Source organism: Danio rerio, chromosome 1 (assembly GCF_049306965.1).
Source record: "Danio rerio strain Tuebingen ecotype United States chromosome 1, GRCz12tu, whole genome shotgun sequence".
Lineage (NCBI taxonomy): Eukaryota > Metazoa > Chordata > Actinopteri > Cypriniformes > Danionidae > Danio > Danio rerio.
In genome coordinates this window covers 12,095,890-12,116,385 of record NC_133176.1, presented here as the reverse complement: position 1 = coordinate 12,116,385, position 20,496 = coordinate 12,095,890, and positions in this window count along the sequence as shown.

Genomic DNA, 20,496 nt, shown 5'->3' with positions numbered 1-20,496 from the left:
TTTCCCAGTGTTGGGTTGCAGCCGGAAGGACATCTACTGAGTAAAACAAATGCTGGATAAGTTGGCAGTTCATTCTGCTGTGGCGACCCCAGATTAATAAAGGGCCTAAGCCGAAAAAAAAATGAGTGAATGAATAAAATCTGATGTAAAATGATTAAGTGCTATTATCCTAGCACATCTGAACTTCATTGACCACCACAATAAACAAGGAAACATCAGATGTTCATTTAAAGCATTAGATGCCCTTGGGATTATTCTGAAGTCATGGTGAAAAACAATCCTGTGTAAAACCAAAAGATGTAACCGGTTTGAGTACTGCAGTATGTGAATGCAAAGCAAAACAGGCACATATCAAACATTAAGAAAGTCACAAGACTTTAACATTTTTTTAACATCTTATTTAAACTGATAATAATCGTAAATGTTTTTTTCACAGCCCTCGACAGAACATATGAACTTTGACCAAAAGGAATATATTATAGAAATAGAAAGATCACTAAAAGAGTGATGATCACTAAATACTAAGTATGCTACAATGCAGAAAAAAGTAGCCTAACACACAGCAAAATTCTCTGAGTTTTAGAGAGTATTTGGTCCCTCTTTAAGTAAGGGCAAACAGGTTGGTAATAAGTAAAGCTGCTGTTTTATGGAGATACTTATTGTTCGATTTGATCCTCTGCTGAGATTTTGAGAGATTTAGGTCCAGTTTCACAAGGCTTAGATTAAGCCAGGACTAGGCCTTAGTTAAATTAGGTTATTTAAGCCACAATATTAAAAATGGCCTTAGAAAAAGCAAGTTATTTTGAGTTTAGCCAGCTCAGACATACAATTTAATCTTGACTAGCCTGAAACCTTGTTTGTGAAACCGGGGGTTAATGTATTAAATTACAGCTGATTTCATCTAAGGCTGTGACTGAAGTCAGTTTTAGTTTTGTTTCTCTTCTCTGTTTCTGCTTATTAACAGCATCATCAGTGCTTAATCATTACCTAATTATTCCTTTTATTGTCTCATTAAATTGAGTAACTTTAACTCAATTTTGAGAGGGACCAAATACTATCAAAACTGAGTAACTTTTACTCAGAGGATTTTGCTGTGCATTGTAAGATCTAAGTTAATAGATTCAGTCAAAAACATTAAGTAATATAGCTGAGTCAATCTAAATACCAGTTTTATGGGTTAAACTAGGCCAGATTCACAATATGTGAGATGATTTGATAAAATATGAAAATAGGAAGGAAAGGAAAGTGATATTTCTACACACTTTCACGTGTCTTCATGAGTACAGAAGTATAAGCACACCCACACACACACACCCTTGACCAGGCTCTGAGCCACCTTGAAAACATGTATACATGTATACAGAGCGTAGACAAAATCACAAATACAGCAGCAGTCAATGTCAAAAACTGAACCGTCAAGATCAGATTTGTCAAACTCAAGGTGAGCACATAGATACTAGGCACCGAATCGTTCATGAATATCGACTCATAAATATAATCTCTTCTTAGTTGATGACACAAACCAGTAGGAGAGGTTTTGAACAGAACCAGTGATGTCCAAATTATTGTTATGATCATGAATATTGGGAACATATCCCTAATTATTAAACAAATCACAGTTAGATCTTGCAAACAGCTTAAAATGTAAAAACAGAGCTATTTTTAATGATGTAACATTTCAATTTGTGCTTTTTATTGTCATGCAAATGAGCAGCAGGTCTATTTAAACCTCAAATACTTTCTCTGCCTGTCCTCTATGGATTCTAGGCCTGATATTGATCTGTTCTCATATACTGGAATGATTAAAAATAGAAGTTGTCAATGGAAATAAGACAGGAACTTTCTACTGTCTGGTGCCTCAACAAAGAGTTGTAGATCAGTCGATAAGACATCGCCACACCAAAACACTGACATCCTCATGATGTTCCAGGTGATAGCCAGTTTAGATTACTCTGCAAATATGTTGAATTCTAATATGAATGCTATGGATTTATTAGTAACCGCTGCTACCTTCAGCTGTTAATTCAGCTGTTGCACAAAAACAAAGTAGAATCAGTTTCTGGATTTCCAGGTTTTTGTATTCAAATGATTTACAGGGTTGCTGAAGGTTTGATTGGTTGATAAATGTACCAATGTGATGTTTCAGGGAAACGCTGAGCAAAAGCACTTCCAGGTATTGCAGCTCATAACACTTTGTCTTATGATAAAATGTGTTGAAAATATTCACAACGAAATGCACGGCGAAAGTTCACAATGCAAATAATACATCTGTACGCTGTTAATATTTACAAAACAACCACAAAATGAAATGCACAACGCATATTTACAATATGACTACACGCTGAAATGTGCTGCAAATAGCACTTTCGACTACACAAATGTTTTAGTGAACAATGAAAGCTCCATAGGTGTTGTTTAATGAAGGAAAGATTCGTTTTTTGGGTAACACTACTTAAATTGTTGTTATCAAGTGTCATTCGCTCAATTATACATCAATTTAAATGCAATAATGACATTGTTTGTTATGACAACACACCCTGTTTTTGTCTTTGTCATGACAACTTGACATTACAAGACAAAATAACTTTTCATAAATCTGTCATAAACATGATTGTCATGATTTCAATGCAACAAACTGTTTTTGTAATTAGCAAATACATGCAAGGGCATGGGGGAGTGCATGACGGATGTGAAGACACTGAGGGGGGTAAAGATGGAGTAAGGGGTTGGGGGGGGGGGGGGGGGGTGCGTGACGTATGTGTAGACAGAGTGGGAGGTGGGGCGGACGATGTATCCGAAGAGCGAAGAGGGATGCGGTGGAGAGGGGTGAGAAGTGTGTGCGACATATTTGATGAACGGGAGGGAGACGCGATTTTCATTCCCTTGCGGGCATCCGGGAGTCTTTATGCATTTGCGGAGACTTGAGATGTCTGTCAAAGCACTTTTTTTGGGGGGATCTTCTCATCCACTACCTGAGTGCAGCATCCTCTGATAACGCGATGGCAGACATATTGCGCCAGACCGCACACCACACACCAGCTGATTGGTGGAGAGGAGGCTGAGTGATGAAGCCAATTATGTTTAACATCTCATGACCTCGGTTTAACATCTCATCTGAAAGACGGCGCTCACTGAGTGTAAAGTCTACATCAATATACTGCGTCATTAGAACCCACACAGACCACAGCTTGAGCGCCCCCTGCTGGCCTTAGTAACACCACTTCCGGCAGCAATCTAGCTTTCCCATGTGTTCTCCTATACAGGTACTGACTGGGCGCAGCCCTGCTTGGCTTCAGTGTGCAACCATGTGAGAGTTACAAAGAGATATAATGAAAAATAATTAAAAAATTCAGTTTGTAATACTATAGTTGAGGTAAAAAAACATGGTGCTGTTATAAAATTCATGACATATTTATAATGGCTTTATGACAATTATGTTTATGACAGATTTATGACACGTTTTATTGTCTTGGTAATGTCAAGTTGTCTTGACGAAGACAAAAACAGGTTGTGATGTATTTATGTCAGTGGTCTCAAACTCAATTGCTGGAGGGCCACAGCTCTGCATAGCTTAGCTCCAACCAGCTCTAACTCACACCTGCTTAATAGTCTTTAGTAGACTTGAACACCTTGATTAGTTTGATCAGCTGTGTTTGATTTATGTTGGAGCAAAACTGTGCCGAGATGCGGCCCTCCAGGAATCTAGTTTGAGACCTATGATTTATGTCAAGTGTCATGACAAACGATGTCATCTTTGCATTTAAAATGTCATAACTCAGTGAATGACACTAAATGACAGTTGTTATAAGCATGCATAAATCTAATTTTGTGTCATGTATTGATTATTGAAAGGTTTCATGACCGTCTTATGAACACCACTTTAAGTAAAGAGTTACTGTTTCTTGTTTATTTGAAAGTGTTAGTTCACCCAAAAATATATTTATGTTATTAATTACCAGTGATGAGAACAATGGCACTATAAATAAACAATGTTACTAAAGGCAATACTTTTTTCAGTAACGAGTAATCAAACGAATGACTGGTTACCCTCTTTACAACACTGTTGCCGTTATTGACAATGAACTGTGAAATTAAGAAGCGGTTTTCATTCGAGCGGCGTCTCTCTCAGCTCTTTCTCTGGGGTAGGTGTGTGTGTGTGTGTTTGGGGCTGGAGCGAGACACATAACCAACCAGTGATGATGATTGGTGTTTCTGTAAACGTGGTGCAACTGAGAACGTGATGATTGGCTTAGATAGAGTACATTTCCATTATTTGCCAATCAGAGGCAGAGTAGGGCGGGTTCACACCAATGACCAGGAGTCAGAACAATGGCAAATCCAACAAGTTCAAAGGTAGCTTTTGCAAACTGGAAATATAAGCACTACTATTCCTTCATTGATGTGAAAGGCAAGAATGTTTACGTTAATATTTATGTTGAAGTTGATGGTTGTCTCTTACATTGTTCCACAACAACATTAGAATACTGTAGATTAGTGTATATCTCATCTCACCTTATTTTTGTCTGCTTATCCGAGGCCAGATTGCGGGGGCAGCAGTCTTAGGAGCTCCAGACTTCACTCTCCCCAGACACTTCCTACAACTCCTCCGCGGGGATGCCGAGGCGTTCCTAGGCCAGCTGAGAGACATAGTCCCTCAAGCTTGTCCTGGTGTCTTCCTCAAGGCCTCCTTCTGGTGGGACATGCAGTGAACACAGGTACGCATCTAGGAGGCATCTGAAACAGATGCCCAAGCCACCTCAGCTGATTTCTCTCGGCATAGAGGAGCAACGGATCAACTCTGAGCTCCTCCCGGGTGATCGAGCTTCTCACTCTATCCATAGGGTGTGCCCTGCCACCCTTCGAAGGAAACTTATTTTGGCCGCTTGTATCTGAGATCTTGTCCTTTCAGTAGTGACCCTGAGCTCATGACCATAGGTGAAAATAGGAACGTAGATTGCTCGGTCAATTGAGAGCTTTGCCTTTCATCTCCCGATACATCAACCACATTACTACTGCCGCTGCACCAATCCGCCCGTCAATCTAACCATCCATCCTTCCCTCACTCCTGAACAAAACCCCAAAATACTTGAACTCCTCCAACTGGGGTAAGGATTTTCCTCCAACCTAGAGATGGCAAACCACCGTTTTCTGGTGGAGCACCATGGCCTCGGACTTGGAGGTGCTGATTTCTCATCCCAGCTGCGTCACACTCGGCTGCAAACCATATTATATTTATTTTTATAGTCATTTGAGACTACATTTTTTAAGGTAACGCAATGGTTACTTTCCCTGGTAATGAGTTCCTTTTTAATTATATAACTCAGTTATTATTTGTGAGAAGTAACTAGTAACTATAACTGATTGCTCTCTTAAAGGATCGTTTTCCACACTGTTAATTACTCACCCTCATGTTGTTCCAAAACCTGAGCTCTTAGTTCATCTTCAGAACACAAATGAATGTATTTAAGGTGAAACATTGAGAGCTCCCTCATCCTTCATAGACAGCTGATGGCCCCAGCTGATTTAAAGTCTCTAAAAAGGCTGAAACACATCCTCAAAACACACCACATGCCTTTCATGTTTAATTCAGAATATTTCCCTTAATCCTTTTTGAGTGCACAAAAAACAAAAAAAGACTATCCACTGTAGATTTTATTGTCTTTCTACTATCTCCCGGGCTTTAACCACAACTTTCCTTCTGTATTTTTCTTAAAAAGGAATGAGTGGTTTGCAGTGTGTGACGGGAGATTGATGGAAGCAATTCCTGTCTTCCTTATTCCCCACTAATGACACATCCAGAGGCTGCTTCAGGGTGTTTTCGTCCCCCATCCACCTTGAAGCATCCTCGAGGACCCTCAACATGAATAAACATCATCTTGTTGGTGAACGAACCAGGTTTGTCTCCATCAAATAAAAAGTCTAGTCTGTCACCTCAGAAGACATTCGCTGAGTCACTGCCTCTGTTGCCATGGCAACTAGCTCAGCGGTATCTATGCACGACAGACAGACTCTGAAATTACAGGAGCATCCAGAGAGCCGAACGAGCCACATCACAACACTTCATCAGACGGATGCCTTTTTCAGGCTTTCTCTCCCTTCAGTCTGTAAACATATCTGAATTTGACTTTGTGACCCCGCTGTTTTATGCTGTGTCTAAGTGCAGCACTGATTGTGACCAAAAGTTTAATACCCAAATGAATCAATACAAAGAATCCATTTTACTAATGCAGGTATATTAAGGTGGGCGAGGCAGTGGCACAGTAGGTAGTGCTGTCACCTCACAGCAAGAAGGTCGCTGGTTCGAACCTCGGCTCAGTTGGCATTTCTGTGTGGAGTTTGCATGTTCTCCCTGCCTTCACGTGGGTTTCCTGCGGGTGCTCCGGTTTCCCCCACAGTCCAAAGACATGCAGTACAGGTGAATTGGGGAAACTAAATTGTCCGTAGTGTATGAGTGTGTGTGTGGATGTTTCCCAGAGATGGGTTGCGTCTGGAAGGGCATCCGCTGCGTAAAACTTGCTGGATAAGTTGGCGGTTCATTCCGCTGTGGCAACCCCGAATTAATAAAGGGACTAAGCCGACAAGAAAATGAATGAAGGTATATTAAGGTGTATTTGGGATGTTTTGGTTGTTATGGAACACACTAAAGGATACTTGTGTTTTTGTAAGCTTGTTACTAACAGACACTGTGCCTACAATGTCTTTATTCATTCATTTGTTTTATTGTCGGCTTAGTCCCTTTATTAAGCCGGGAGAAGTCAGCTGAGGTGGCTCGGGCATCTGTTTCAGATGCCTCCTAGACGCCTACCTTTGTTCCAGGCACGTCCCACCAGAAGGAGGCCTTGGGGAAGACACCGGGACACGTTAGAGGAACTATGTCTCTCAGCTGGCCTGGAAACGCCTCGGGATCCCCCTGGAGGAGCTGGAGGAAGTGTCTGAGGAGAGTGAAGTCTGGGGTTCTCTCCTAAGACTGCTCCCCCCGCGACTCTGCCCTAGAAAAGCAGACGAAAATTAGAAGAGATAAAATGATTAAAGTAAATGATCTAAATGTATTTATATGTATTTTTATCTTCTGGGTAAGGCATAAGACAAAAAATGTTCATCCAAATTTAAATTTGTTGGATGTCAATTCTTATAATTGGTATAAGTAGCCCAAACTGTCTGTCAACAAATGTAGATTTGTACATCTGCGCACCAGACTTATCCGCACGAGAGACAGCGGTAAAATCAAAAGCTCAATCAAAACTTTTTAAAATCCTGAATCAATATTGAAGTTTTTTCTGCACGCTGGAGGAAGGACGACACCATGGCTGAAGTGTTTCTTTTAGACAGGTAATGTCATGTTTTAAAACTATTTTAGTCACACAAAGCTGATGTAGATTGTCTTGTTTTACAAATGGGTTATATTAGCCTGATCTAATGAGGAAACGTAACTAGTTTACGTTTTGCTAGTTTAGTGGTTAAGTTGTACGAAAATATACGACTTTAAAAAGGAGGAGTGGCACCCAACCCCACCCCTAAACCCAGCCATCATTGGGGGATAAGCAAATTGTACTTAATTGTGCGAATTCATACAAATTAGCCACTAAATCAAAAAGTTACCAATTGCCGTGAGATTGTGTTGGTTATATGCACAGAAGTGTTGTTCAGCCATTGAAATCTTCCGGCAAAAGATTGATGTAACTATTTTCAGTTTCATAAGGGACCTTTATACAGCATCGATAATGTAGATTTTTATTTAGTTTAACAAGAAAACATCAGTAAATAGCACTATTCCACCTAGCCTGCTTAACTGAGGTGAAGTTGGTTTTATATTCACATTGGTTCATTTTTGAACAATGACAACCTGTGATGTGCTTTCTATATTGTTTACCTTGCTACTGTAAATATTCCATCTGAAATGGCATGTAGGTATTGCTTATTAATAAGTATAATTCCTGCACCCCACTGGCCAAGCACCATAGTTGCTTTAGGACAAAGCGCATGAGAGAGTGAGACCAGTGATCCTCGCATGCATGAAATATTGCACATTATGACACATAACGTTTTGCTTGCTACACAACTGAAAACATGCTAGATTTAATACAGCTTTTCATTCAGAATTGTAGTATTATAAAGTTTTCTAACTGGCGAATGACATGATCTAGTAGTGTGATATCTACTGTCATCTGTAAGGTCCGCGTTCGTGATTTCAGGAGACGTGGCTTTGGACAGCAGGAAAGGGGCTGTGTTTTCAAAGATGTTATGCTAACAGTTGACATTTTGGCAGATTCCCTTCTGCACCTTTAATAATAATAGGCTTTATTATAAACTGCTAATATTTCCTCAATAAGTAAAAACAAAATTTTTTGCCTCACATTTTTCATTATTTGGCTTATTCTATTAAGGTCTGACAGCAATTTTTACATATTTAATATAAAAAAAAAAAACATTTTAATGGAATGAACCGCCAACTTATCCAGCATATGTTTTGCACAGTGGATGCTCTTCCAGCTGCAACTATCAATGGTAAACATCCATACACTACGGATAATTTAGCTTACTGAATACGAATAGGAGTGTATGGGTGTTTCCCAGTGATGGGTTGCAGCTAAAAGGGCATCTGCTGTGTAAAACATATGCTGGATAAGTTGGCGGTTCATTCCACTGTGGCGACCCCAGATAAATAAAGGGACTAAGCCGAAAAGAAAATGAATGAATGAATTATATTATATTATATTATATTATATTATATTGTTCATTTATTTTCCTTCTGCTTAATCCCTTATTTATCAGGGGTCACCACCGTGAAATGAACCACCAACTATTATAGAACATGTTTTACGCAGCAGATTCCCTTTTAGTCCCAACTGCGAAACATTCAGACACACTCACTCATACACTACGGCCAATTGAGTTATATTTTATTATATTATATTATATTATATTATATTATATTATATTATATTATATTATATTATACCTGAAACTATGGTACTATTTTATATTAAAGCGCTGTTGTTTTATTCTGTAAACTAATGATGTCTTCCACATTTAAAATAAAAATGTCTTTTAGAGCCTATTTGCAATAAAAATAATTTACATGTATATTAATACAACACAAAATCAGTTTTTTAACGAATGTGGAAAACAAATTTAATTCATTCTGACCAATTGTCATTTTCAGACCTTTGTAGAATAAAACTAATATTCATATTTGACTCTGGATGTATTATATAATAATTCAAATTTATTTACTGAATTAACTACAAACAAAGTAAATCCAATGAAACCTAAAGCTTTTCCATACGCCTCTAATATAACACTCTGGAAAAGGGCATTTAGGTTGAAGGCCGACATTCGCATATGACCTTTGTCCTGTCCACCCACAAGAGCTGTTTTCACGACAGATTCTTAAAGAGGTTTGTGGTGTACAGGAACGCTTTGTGTATACCGCAAAGCTGAGTCAAGCAGTATTAGCTTGTGTTTAAGCAACATTTCCTGCATGATTTTAGAGATAGCTGAACATCTGTTAGCGTCAAGGACACTGCTACCCATTAGTCCCCTACCAGGCAGCTTTCGTTCACTATTTACTGTTGTGGCCTGCCAATTTTCATCTGAGACATATTAGTGACTGAAGCGCTTCTCTTCTGAGAACATTCACAAAAGCGATTCCTTAGAAAACTTGTGGACAAATAAGGTTTAAATACTGATAATTAGACAGAATGTGCTAGGGTTTTTTATACATTAACTCAAAGAAAAGATTAGTCCACAACACACACGACTCTTTCTACACCATTTTGTTCTTTCACAAGACATAATGTGCTAAAAATAACTCTCTCAAAACTGCTGAGTTGTCAGTCGTATGATGAATGTATGTCTTTTGATAACAACTGCAACATTCGTTTTGTTGTCCTCCATGCCTCTATAGAGCAGGTATGGGTTGTAAACGGTCAGGAGAATTTATATATTTTCTAGACGAGTGACCTCATGAGCAGGGCGTGTGTATGTTAAGGTGACCTTGTCCTGAAGGTTTCCTGCAGGCTTTTCTGCTCTCACACTTTCAGCATCTGCTGGTGGTTTCTGGTCACTGCCTTCATCTCTGAGGGTCTGAAGAAATGTGGGCATGAGAGATTTAGTAAGTTTAGATATAGACTACTTCAGAATAGACTTTAGGGCAGACGCCATTTTGAAATAAAGCTATAGTATAAGAGTCAGACTTTCAGAATTTACAATGGTCATTGTACTCTTACTACTATCAAAAATAAACAGGTTTTTGTCTTCTAAGTCTTCTTTGTGAAGACGTTTCCTGTGCTGAACTCCCATTGTACTCAATACAGTTTCTATTTATCGCAAACTTGTTTTGGCTCTAAGGTGACTAATTTCTATTTGGTTAGTGTTTCTGAATACTACTTGGAAATTCTGCTATTATAACGACTTGCGTATTAAAGGTAACAACATTAAAAAAACAAAACGCAAATGTCTGGTGTTTAAACAACCACAAATGTCTGGTAAACTGCACATCAACCGTAAAAACTATTTTATAGTTCTGATAATACCTGTTTTGAGAAAACAAAACGTTAGTACTATATTAAAATGGCAAACGGAATGTGTACAGATTCGTTCTCTGAATGTATGGCACTTTGTGGAAAGGAAAAGTGCTGACGTGCTTAGCCTTCATCAACACACCTATTAACCATTCTACTGAGGAAAAGAAATGTCATAGTAGCGTTGTTGAAGAGTTTGTTGGGTTAATATTGGAGAGATAGAATGTCCGATATTGGTATATAAATAATATTGGCGTAAGGACATTTCGTAAAGACAGTCAGTAGATTTGCGTATGCAGTCGTGCACGGTACCTTTTTAGCCGCTAACATTTAACCTATGTATTTTCAATCAAAAAACAAAACATTTAACATAATTGTATATAACCTTGTGGTACCTTATGGAGAACTTCGAAGACAAAATGGTCACCAAATAGGCGGCCTTCATAATTCAAATAGCTTGTATCTTCCTAATAAGGACATAGAAGCGAATGCTCAGGCTTCGTGGGAATTCGTCTGTAAGCGCCCTCCAGTGGTTGATTATATGTAGGGTCATGTAAGGCCTTAATACACAAAACCATAAATATATATATATATATATATATATATATATATATATATATATATATATATATATATATATATATATATATATATATATATATATATTTATATATTTTTTTTTCTTCTTCCTATTGTATGTAATCATTCTGGTACATGATAGATTGGAGAAACATATTTGTTTACTACAGCTTTTAAATCCCCATGACAAAATAGACCGGCCCTTCCTCTTCATAGCTGTGTGGGTACTTGAAACCACAGAGGAGTTCAATAATAGAGGAAAAGTGACATTGAGATAAGCTTCTGTTCTGCATGATGAAATCTTCCAGCCATTCACTGAAGGGACAGTTGACATAAAAACAAAAGTTCTGCCACCATTTACAGACCCTCATTTCACCTAAACTGTTATGACCCTCTTTCTGTTTCTCACCAAAGAAAGAGCCTAAACTGGTCTCCATTAGGACCGTAGTAGAAAGAGCAGCTTCTACATTCTGTTAAATAACTACTTTTGTGTTCATTGCAAGATTTTGAACAATATATATATATATATATATATATATATATATATATATATATATATATATATATATATATATATATATATATATATACATATATATATATATATATATATATATATATATATATATATATATATATATATATATATATATATATATATATTTACCTATACCATCTGTCACTTTAAAGATCCTGTAGGCACAGCTATCGAGGGATTTCGCAGTCAAGTAAAATTTGCATGAGTCATAGCATAATCCCAAAATAATGAAGTTCGCATAAGCTCTCATCCCCAGTGACATGAACAAGGGTAAGCTAATTTATTCACATCAAGCATATGGCTTTTTGTTTCTGTTGCTTTTTATTCACACTTGTTCTTCTTTTACATACATGTCTTCATTTGTAGGCAAAATATACGCTTTAGACAAAAAATTGCACTTCTGGAAATTCTCTAGACTTATTAGTATCTATCTATCTATCTATCTATCTATCTATCTATCTATCTATCTATCTATCTATCTATCTATCTATCTATCTATCTATCTATCTATCTATCTATCTATCTATCTATCTATCTATCTATCTATCTATCTATCTATCTATCTATCTATCTATCTATCTATCTATCTATCTATCTATCTATCTATCTATCTATCTATCTATCTATCTATCTATCTATCTATCTATCTATCTATCTATCTATCTATCTATCTATCTATCTATCTATCTATCTATCTATCTATCTATCTATCTATCTATCTATCTATCTATCTATCTATCTATCTATCTATCATCTATCTATCTACCTACCTACCTACCTACCTACCTACCTTATCTATATCTATCTAATTAAAATAATGTCATTTAGTTTGTTTTCTGTTTTTAGGATAATGGCAACTGGTTAATAAATTAAATTATTTAATTTGTTTACTGAAAATCAGTGGTAATCAACCCCATATTGATTTATTAACTGTTCTGGAGTTAAAACATTGGTATTTTGTTGTCAAAAAAAAAAAAAAAAAAAAAAAAAAAAAAATATATATATATATATATATATATATATATATATATATATATATATATATATAATATGTGTATATATCTAAAAGGGTTTTGCTATTTTGTGCAATTGTCTGCTCTTAATTAGAAAAGAAATCAGTAGTTTATAGAATAAATCAATATTTAGATTTCAATCAAACACTACAATAATTATAAAAATCTAAAAAAATTGAGAATGTTCGAGTGGTCTCTTGATGATTAGTGTATTTTTAGTGTGAGTTCTTTGGGATAAGGTGGTCTCATGCTTTCGCTGCTATGAGATCAAGTGCCACTTATCTAGTGTCCTTCACACTGCATTAATCGCTGTGTCTGCATTTGTCCTCAGAGAACACCGCTCTCTATTGCGCTTCCTGTCTTGCTGCACCATCCCCTTCCAACTCACACGCACAAACACGTGCACCACTCTTTGATACAACATGGGGGGAAAAAGGCATGAGGAACCAGGTGGGATAAGCAGGTCTGCCTTATGGTGGCGACACATACACACACACACACACTCACTCTTGCATACACAATAATGGTCACAGCAGATTGCAATGGTATTTTAGAGCTAATCAATTTACCTGTAACATCATTTAGCCTCAAGCGTATTATTAATATGGCAGGATGCTTAAAATGCACAACCAGTGCTGCATTTCTCTATCTGTAACGCATCAGTGTGGAAAAAAAGAAAGAGGGAAACTGAGAAGAGAGTGGAACAGAGAGAGTGTCAAATGTCACTGAGATGAATTGGAAGTGCCAGTGCAGCAGTTTCAGGCTTGACCTTGAAAGCACGAGATGATGGGTTGGTCATGTTAGCAAGGCAACAATAAAGCTGAAGTGGACAGCATTTAATTGTACCTGTTTGACCCCCTCATGGAAAATAGACATAGTAGTGATGGTCTATACTTCTTTGCCATTGGTTCAGTATAGTTACGTTACATGTGCAAAAATATGATTGATTAATTCTCCAAAGGCTCTGTCGAATCAGTCAGTGCTAGTCAGATCAGATGTCATGCTATTTACTTTCTTCATAGGGATTGTATAATTTTCTTTGTTGAGCATTAAAAAACAGTTTTAACCCTTAATTTTAACTCCTAAAATTGTAAAACTTAAATTTTAACTTAACTCCTAATGTTGATAGTTACCACATTCCATGTATTTTTTTGTTCAACACATCCCACAATTTCTAAAATATCAGCCTTGATATGTCGCTTTATGGTAAAAGTACCAGAACCAATACATATAAACATCTGTAAATATGAACTGTAATAATATTTAATAAGAAGCATAATCAAAATAAGACATTTTTGAATACTAAATCATCTTTATTTATTGAAGTATGCCATAAAATATTTCAGGTTCTCATTTAACACAGTCATTTACGTTTTCTTGTTAGATTTTTACAATAAAAGCAATTTTATATTTTGATTGTTTGATTTTTTTTTTTTTTTTTTTTTTGTAAACCAACAATGCGGTGCACATTAGTAAGGCAACAATAAAGCTGAAGTGGACAGCATTTAATTGTACCTGTTTGACCCCCTTATGGAAAATAGACATAGTAGTGATGGTCTATACCTCTTTAACTGCCATTGGTTCAGTATAGTTACGTTACATATGCAAAAATATGACTGATTAATTCTCCAAAGGCTCTGTCGAATCAGCCAGTGCTAGTCAGATCAGATGTCATGCTATTTACTTTCTCCATAGGCATTGTATATTTTGGTTTGTTGAGCATAAAAAAACTCCCTAAAGGCTTTTCAATTTTAACCCTTAATTTTAACTCCTAAAGTTGTAAAACTCCTCTTAAATTTTAACTTAACTCCTAATGTTGCTAGTTACCACATTTAATGTAGTTTTTGTTCAACACATCCCACAATTTCTAAAATATCAGCCTTGATATGTCGCTTCATAGTAAAAGTACCAGAACCAATACATATAATATAAAATAAAATAAAATGTGAACTGTAATAATATTTAATAAAAAAACATTATCAAAATAAGACATTTTTGAATACTAAATCATCTTTATTTATTGAAAAATGTCATAAAATATTTCAGGTTCTCATTTAACACAGTCAATTACATGTTTTCTTGTTTGATTTTTTACAATAAAAGCAATTTTAGATTTTGATTGTTTGATTTTTTTTGTAAACCAACAATGCGGTGCACATTAGTAAGGCAACAATAAAGCTGAAGTGGACAGCATTTAATTGTACCTGTTTGACCCCGTCATGGAAAGTACACATAGTAGTGATGGTTTTACTTCTTTAACTGCCATAGGTTCAGTATAGTTACGTTACATGTGCAAAAATATGATTGATTAATTCTCCAAAGGCTCTGCCGAATCAGTCAGTGCTAGTCAGATCAGATGTCATGCTATTTACTTTCTCCATACAGTAGGCATTGTATAATTTGCTTTGTTGAGCATTAAAAAAAGAAGCTCCTTAAAAACTTTTAAAATTTAACCCTGAATTTTAACCCAAAATTTGAACTTCTAAAGTTGTAAAACTTAACTCCTAATGTTGCTTACCTCATCCAATGTATTTGTTGTTCAACACATCCCACAATTTCTAAAATATCAGCCTTAATATGTCGCTTTATGGTAAAAGTATCAGAATTAATTCCTATGAAAAATCTCAAAATAGGAACTGTAATAATATTTAATTAGAAACATGATCAAAATAAGACATTTCTGAATACTAAATCATCTTTATTTATTGAAGTATGCCATAAAATATTTCAGGTTCTCAATTAACACAATCATTTTCACGTTTTCTTGTTTTTTTTTTACAATCTTCTTGCTGTAAGGGGAATGGCTACCCACTGCGCCACCCGTGTAATTGATTATGCATATAATATATTTATTTATTATAATAAATAATCCTTGTTAAAACCAGGAAATATTATCTTTAAAAGTGTTTTCCTAAGTGACCTTTAATTTAGAGCAAGTGAAACTGGGGCGTGTCTTTATTGCATCAGAGATGCGTCACTTTTCTCATTGTTTATTGATTGAATCCCAGTTTGTGATCTCTAACCCAAATATGACCTGCCCTGGAGCAGTTTAGCTGTGCAGCATAACATGCATGGTAACAAAGAGCAACTAAAACCAGGCTAACTTGCAAACTGAACTGAAACTGCTCTTTGTGGGTTATTGTCTATGCCTCAGTATAACTCTAACTTCCTGAAGGGCCATAGCTCTATACGGTTTAGTTCCAATCCTGTTTTAAAACACTTGCCTGTGGGTTTTAAACAATCCTAAAGGACTCAATTAGTATGATCAGGTGTGTTTAATTAGAGTTGGAACTAAACTGTGCAGAGCTGCAGCCCTCCAGAAAGAGAGTTTGACGCCACTGCCTTAAGCTGTTTTTTGGTAAATATTTACAGAGCAAGCAGATCTTCAGTATAACTCTGATTTCCTTACTGGAAACGTGACAATGACAGTTAAATAGTAAATAAATTACTGATCCATCAATGGAATTTAAATTAAACGTATTCCTTAAAAGAGACCAATTCTAACAGCATGGCATCAGTTAGACTTTCACCAGACTCTTTCCCTTGTAATGTTTACTTTATTATTTGCACTCACAACTGCCAACTATTTCAGTACATAGAGGATTCATTCAGTCTGGCAAAGAGAAGGAAAAAAAGTTTTACATGATTAAAAAAATCAACTGGTGTTGCTTATACAGGAGTTAGGTATAGGTTACTATCTATTATCCTTGTAAATGTACACTAAAAATATCCGCAAATAAGCAGTTTTCCATATTTTGTCGTTAATTTTTTCATTTTTCCATGATTATTTATGCTTTTGTATTGCATTATGGGACCTTGATTTTACTTCCAGCAACTTTTAACCTTAAAAAGTTTTTATAAAAGTGACTTTTATTAAAAATTTAAATATTCTCCCTGTGTACAGTCTTATTTCTCTATATATTATACAATTTATTATTTTAAACTTCTAAAATGTCAATAAAGGTCACTTTGTGAAACTGTAGAGTTGAATTTTCAACTTTAAAACTTTAAAACTTAAAAGAGCTGAGATCAAGATCCAATAATACAATTCACAACCGTAAATGAACAGAAAACCCTTTTTCACCTTAGAATTATAAGATTCTATTTAACATTTTTGTCAAAATCGAGTTATTCACACTTTATTATTATTATTATATGACAACTTATTTACATTATGTGACGTTTTTTTATAAGTTGTTTACATTTTTAGACCTATCTACAAATACTTTAGATTTATCTACAAAGTTAAACTCTAGCTATAATCTATAAGGTTCTTTCTGTGAGCCAGTAAGCACCATTAAGAATCAGCTTTCTTTAACATTTCTCCTGACTGCTCCATTGAAAGCAGGCAAGACTAGAAAGAAACACAAAATTACAGTCGACTATATAATGCCGCACCACACAAAATTAAGAAGAAATCTGAAACTGAACAGATGTGTGTAAATTTGATTTAGAAGCATTTTTTGGCATTGAGATGAAATGTTTAATTTTACATGGTTGAAAAGGAAACAGTTGTTAAAAAATGTTATACTGGTATATTAAATGTAAAATGTATTGTAATTTGTGTATATATAGACAGTGAAGCATTTTCCAGTGTTTATTAAACTCATTTGCTCATTGTCTATTTTTTTTTAAAGTCTTTAACATATAATTATTTAAATTGAACAATTTTAAACCTTAAAGCGCAAATTCTTAATTGAATTCATGAGGCATATAAGTCAATATATATAATTCAATAGTTCATATAAAGCATACAGTTCAATAAATATTCCCATATTAATTACATAAAATTAACAGCTGCACTGGATAAAATATTTTATATTTTTTAAATCTTGCATGCTTAATTTGAACAAGAAAAAATATCCAGTCTAATTAAATTATATTTTATGTTTAATTTAACATTAAATAAATGTTATAAAAAGCAACAAAAAAAAGTAACTTTCTCAAACATTAACATATTGTAGTTACAAAACCAATTTTTACTTTTTTAAATAAACTATTTGGCAGGCTGATTGTATTTCTTGAAAAGTAATGCTTAAATTAATGATCTGCCAGACAGAACCTTTTAATTCCAAGCAGAAATTAACTTTTTAGAATTATAAGGTTCTATCTGCATATGCCCTGTTTGTTTTACCCAATTAGCTAATTTAAGAGAGTTTTGCATTTAGAGTACATTTAGGCTCTCTGTCATGTTCATGTATAAAATAGAACTGTTACACACATATTGTTTACAGTATGGAATGCAAAACTTTAAAGCTCAACATCTCAAAATCATTTCAAACGCAGATAGAACCTTAAAATTCCAAGCTGACAACATGTCAGTCACAAAATATGGAAAATATTAATTAGCAGATATTTTTTTGGTGTATGCTGCTGTATATCTAAACATCCCTTTATTAACCATCGCACCATCGACATTGATTCAGTGACATCCATTGCCGTCAGAGGTTATTCACACAACCAAACGTGAAGAGTAAGAGTGAGACTTTCACATGACTCTTCACCCATTTAAATGTTTACTTCATTATTTGTATTCACAATAGCCAAGTATTTCACCACGAAGCGTCGTCATTCATGTCAGGTGAACTGGTGCAAAGTCCAAACCCTATAAATGCATTCTTTTTCCCCTCACAGCACATATCCTTCATTTGCGGTGTCCGGCGCTCATCTAAAAACATGACAATTTAAAACTTATCTCAAAACCTGAGATACGTTCTTAAATCAGCACATATAAAACAACATTATCCAAACAAAAACAGCTATAAAAACAGCTATCTAACAGCGTCAGTCTTAAACGCTTAAAGCACTTTATTGCTGTTCGCACTATCAAAGCGAACAGCAATAAAAGCTGTCTATGTTTACAATGCAAATATATTTTCGAAAGAACTGCAAAAGATAGGCTATTATTTTTCCCCGTCTGTTGCGTCACATTTGGTCAATTTTAATTCTGATTGGTCCAAAAGTAGTTGTAAATTTAAGCTCTGATTGGCTTTGACTATGTTGCATCATTTTGTATCTACGTCTACATTTTGTATCTACGTCTCAATGGATTCTTAACAGAATCTTGCTGTGATTCAGGAGTCAGATCTGAGTTTCTGTAGTCATGTCAAAGCAGTAAGCAAATCAGCATACTATCATCTTAAAAACATTGCTAGAATTAAATGCTTTGTTTCCATTGACGACTTAAAGAAACTTGTTCATGCTTTTATCAGCAGTAGAGTGGATTACTGTAATGGATTCCTTATTGCCCTTCCAAAAAAGACAGACAGGCAGGTGCAGCTCATCCAGAGCGCTGTTGCCTGGATTCTGACCAGAACTAGGAAATCAGAGCACATCACACCTGTCCTCAGGCCTTTACACTGGCTCCCAGTTACATTGAGAATCGATTTTAAAGTATTACTACTTGTCTATAAATCACTAAATGGCCTAGAACCTCAATACATTACAGATATGCTCACTAAATACAAACTTAACAGATCACTCAGATCAAGTAAATGAGAAATTCCAAGATTTCAGTCAAAGCAGGTTGAATCTGCCTTCAGCTACTTTTATTTATTTTACTTGTTTCCTTTCTTCTCATTTATTTTAAGCAATTCAAATTACAATTGTGTATGAAATGTGCTATATAAATAAACTTGCCTTGCCTAAACAAGAATCTATGAGAAAGCATTGCATGGCATCACAATGTGCTTTGGCACCCTATCAGCACAGTGTACATTCAAGTTGATGCACATGTTACTGACAAGATGGAAAATAATTGCGCATTATGAATAGTTTTGTATGAGAAATGTATCCTCAGTTAGGTAGAGAGGATTCTTAATGATCCAGCTAATTTTTTTGTATTCACAATATGAATTCCCATTTGTAGAAGATATAGATTTCTAAAGTGTACGCTAAATCTATATAAGAATTTTTATATTGTCTGTGCCAATAGCCTAGTGTTTAGTACGTCCACATAGCATCTAGGTGCTCACAGCGACCCGAGTTCCTTTCCCTACTCTCAGCTCCCCACAATTTCCTCTCTGTAAAATCCCCACTGTCCTATCCCAATAAAGGTGAAAACCCCTAAAAAGAATTATAAAAAAAAGAATTTCAATATTCAATATTAACATACTAAAATAAATGTCTTGGCAACTTCCGATTCACACAGACGTTTAACAAAATATCATATGGGCAACTAAAACAATGAAGATAACTTAAGACAAGCTTTGGCTGAATGTGAGTTCTCATAATGTTACTTTTACATGTACATTCAGGCCTTTTTTCTCAAAAAGCGGACCTTTTTGCAGCTATTTGAGGTTAAAAAACTGCATTTTAGTGAGATTCTAAGCATTAATTTGTGCTGGATTAGCTTGTTGAATAGTATTCATTTTCTACACGTTTTGATGTAACAAAAATACTTCCTACATTTTTGTCAAGGTGTTTATTTACAAATGTGCATTTAAACTGTAAGGTATTTCAGTTTTATACAAGATGTAATGAGATTAGAATTTTCGAAATATGAAGAATAATTATTTTTAAATGCTAATTTTTTATCATCCATCATAAAAAAAAAAAAAAACTAACAAAAAAATTTGAAATCTGTTTTAAATTAAACACTGTAGCCAATAGGCAAATAACAAACTGGCCAGCTCATGTCCTCAGACAGAATTTGTCTATTTAAATGATAAAAGCCTTCTTTTATTGGTTATTTTCACATTTTATGATGGAATACTGTCAAAAAATGGAACAAATGAGCTCATATAGGGGCCAAATGGAGGACTTTGTCAGAAAGGGGGTGGGTCTTTCGGACCACCCAAACCCCCTATGGCTACGGGCCTGACACATTCATATAGCATACGCT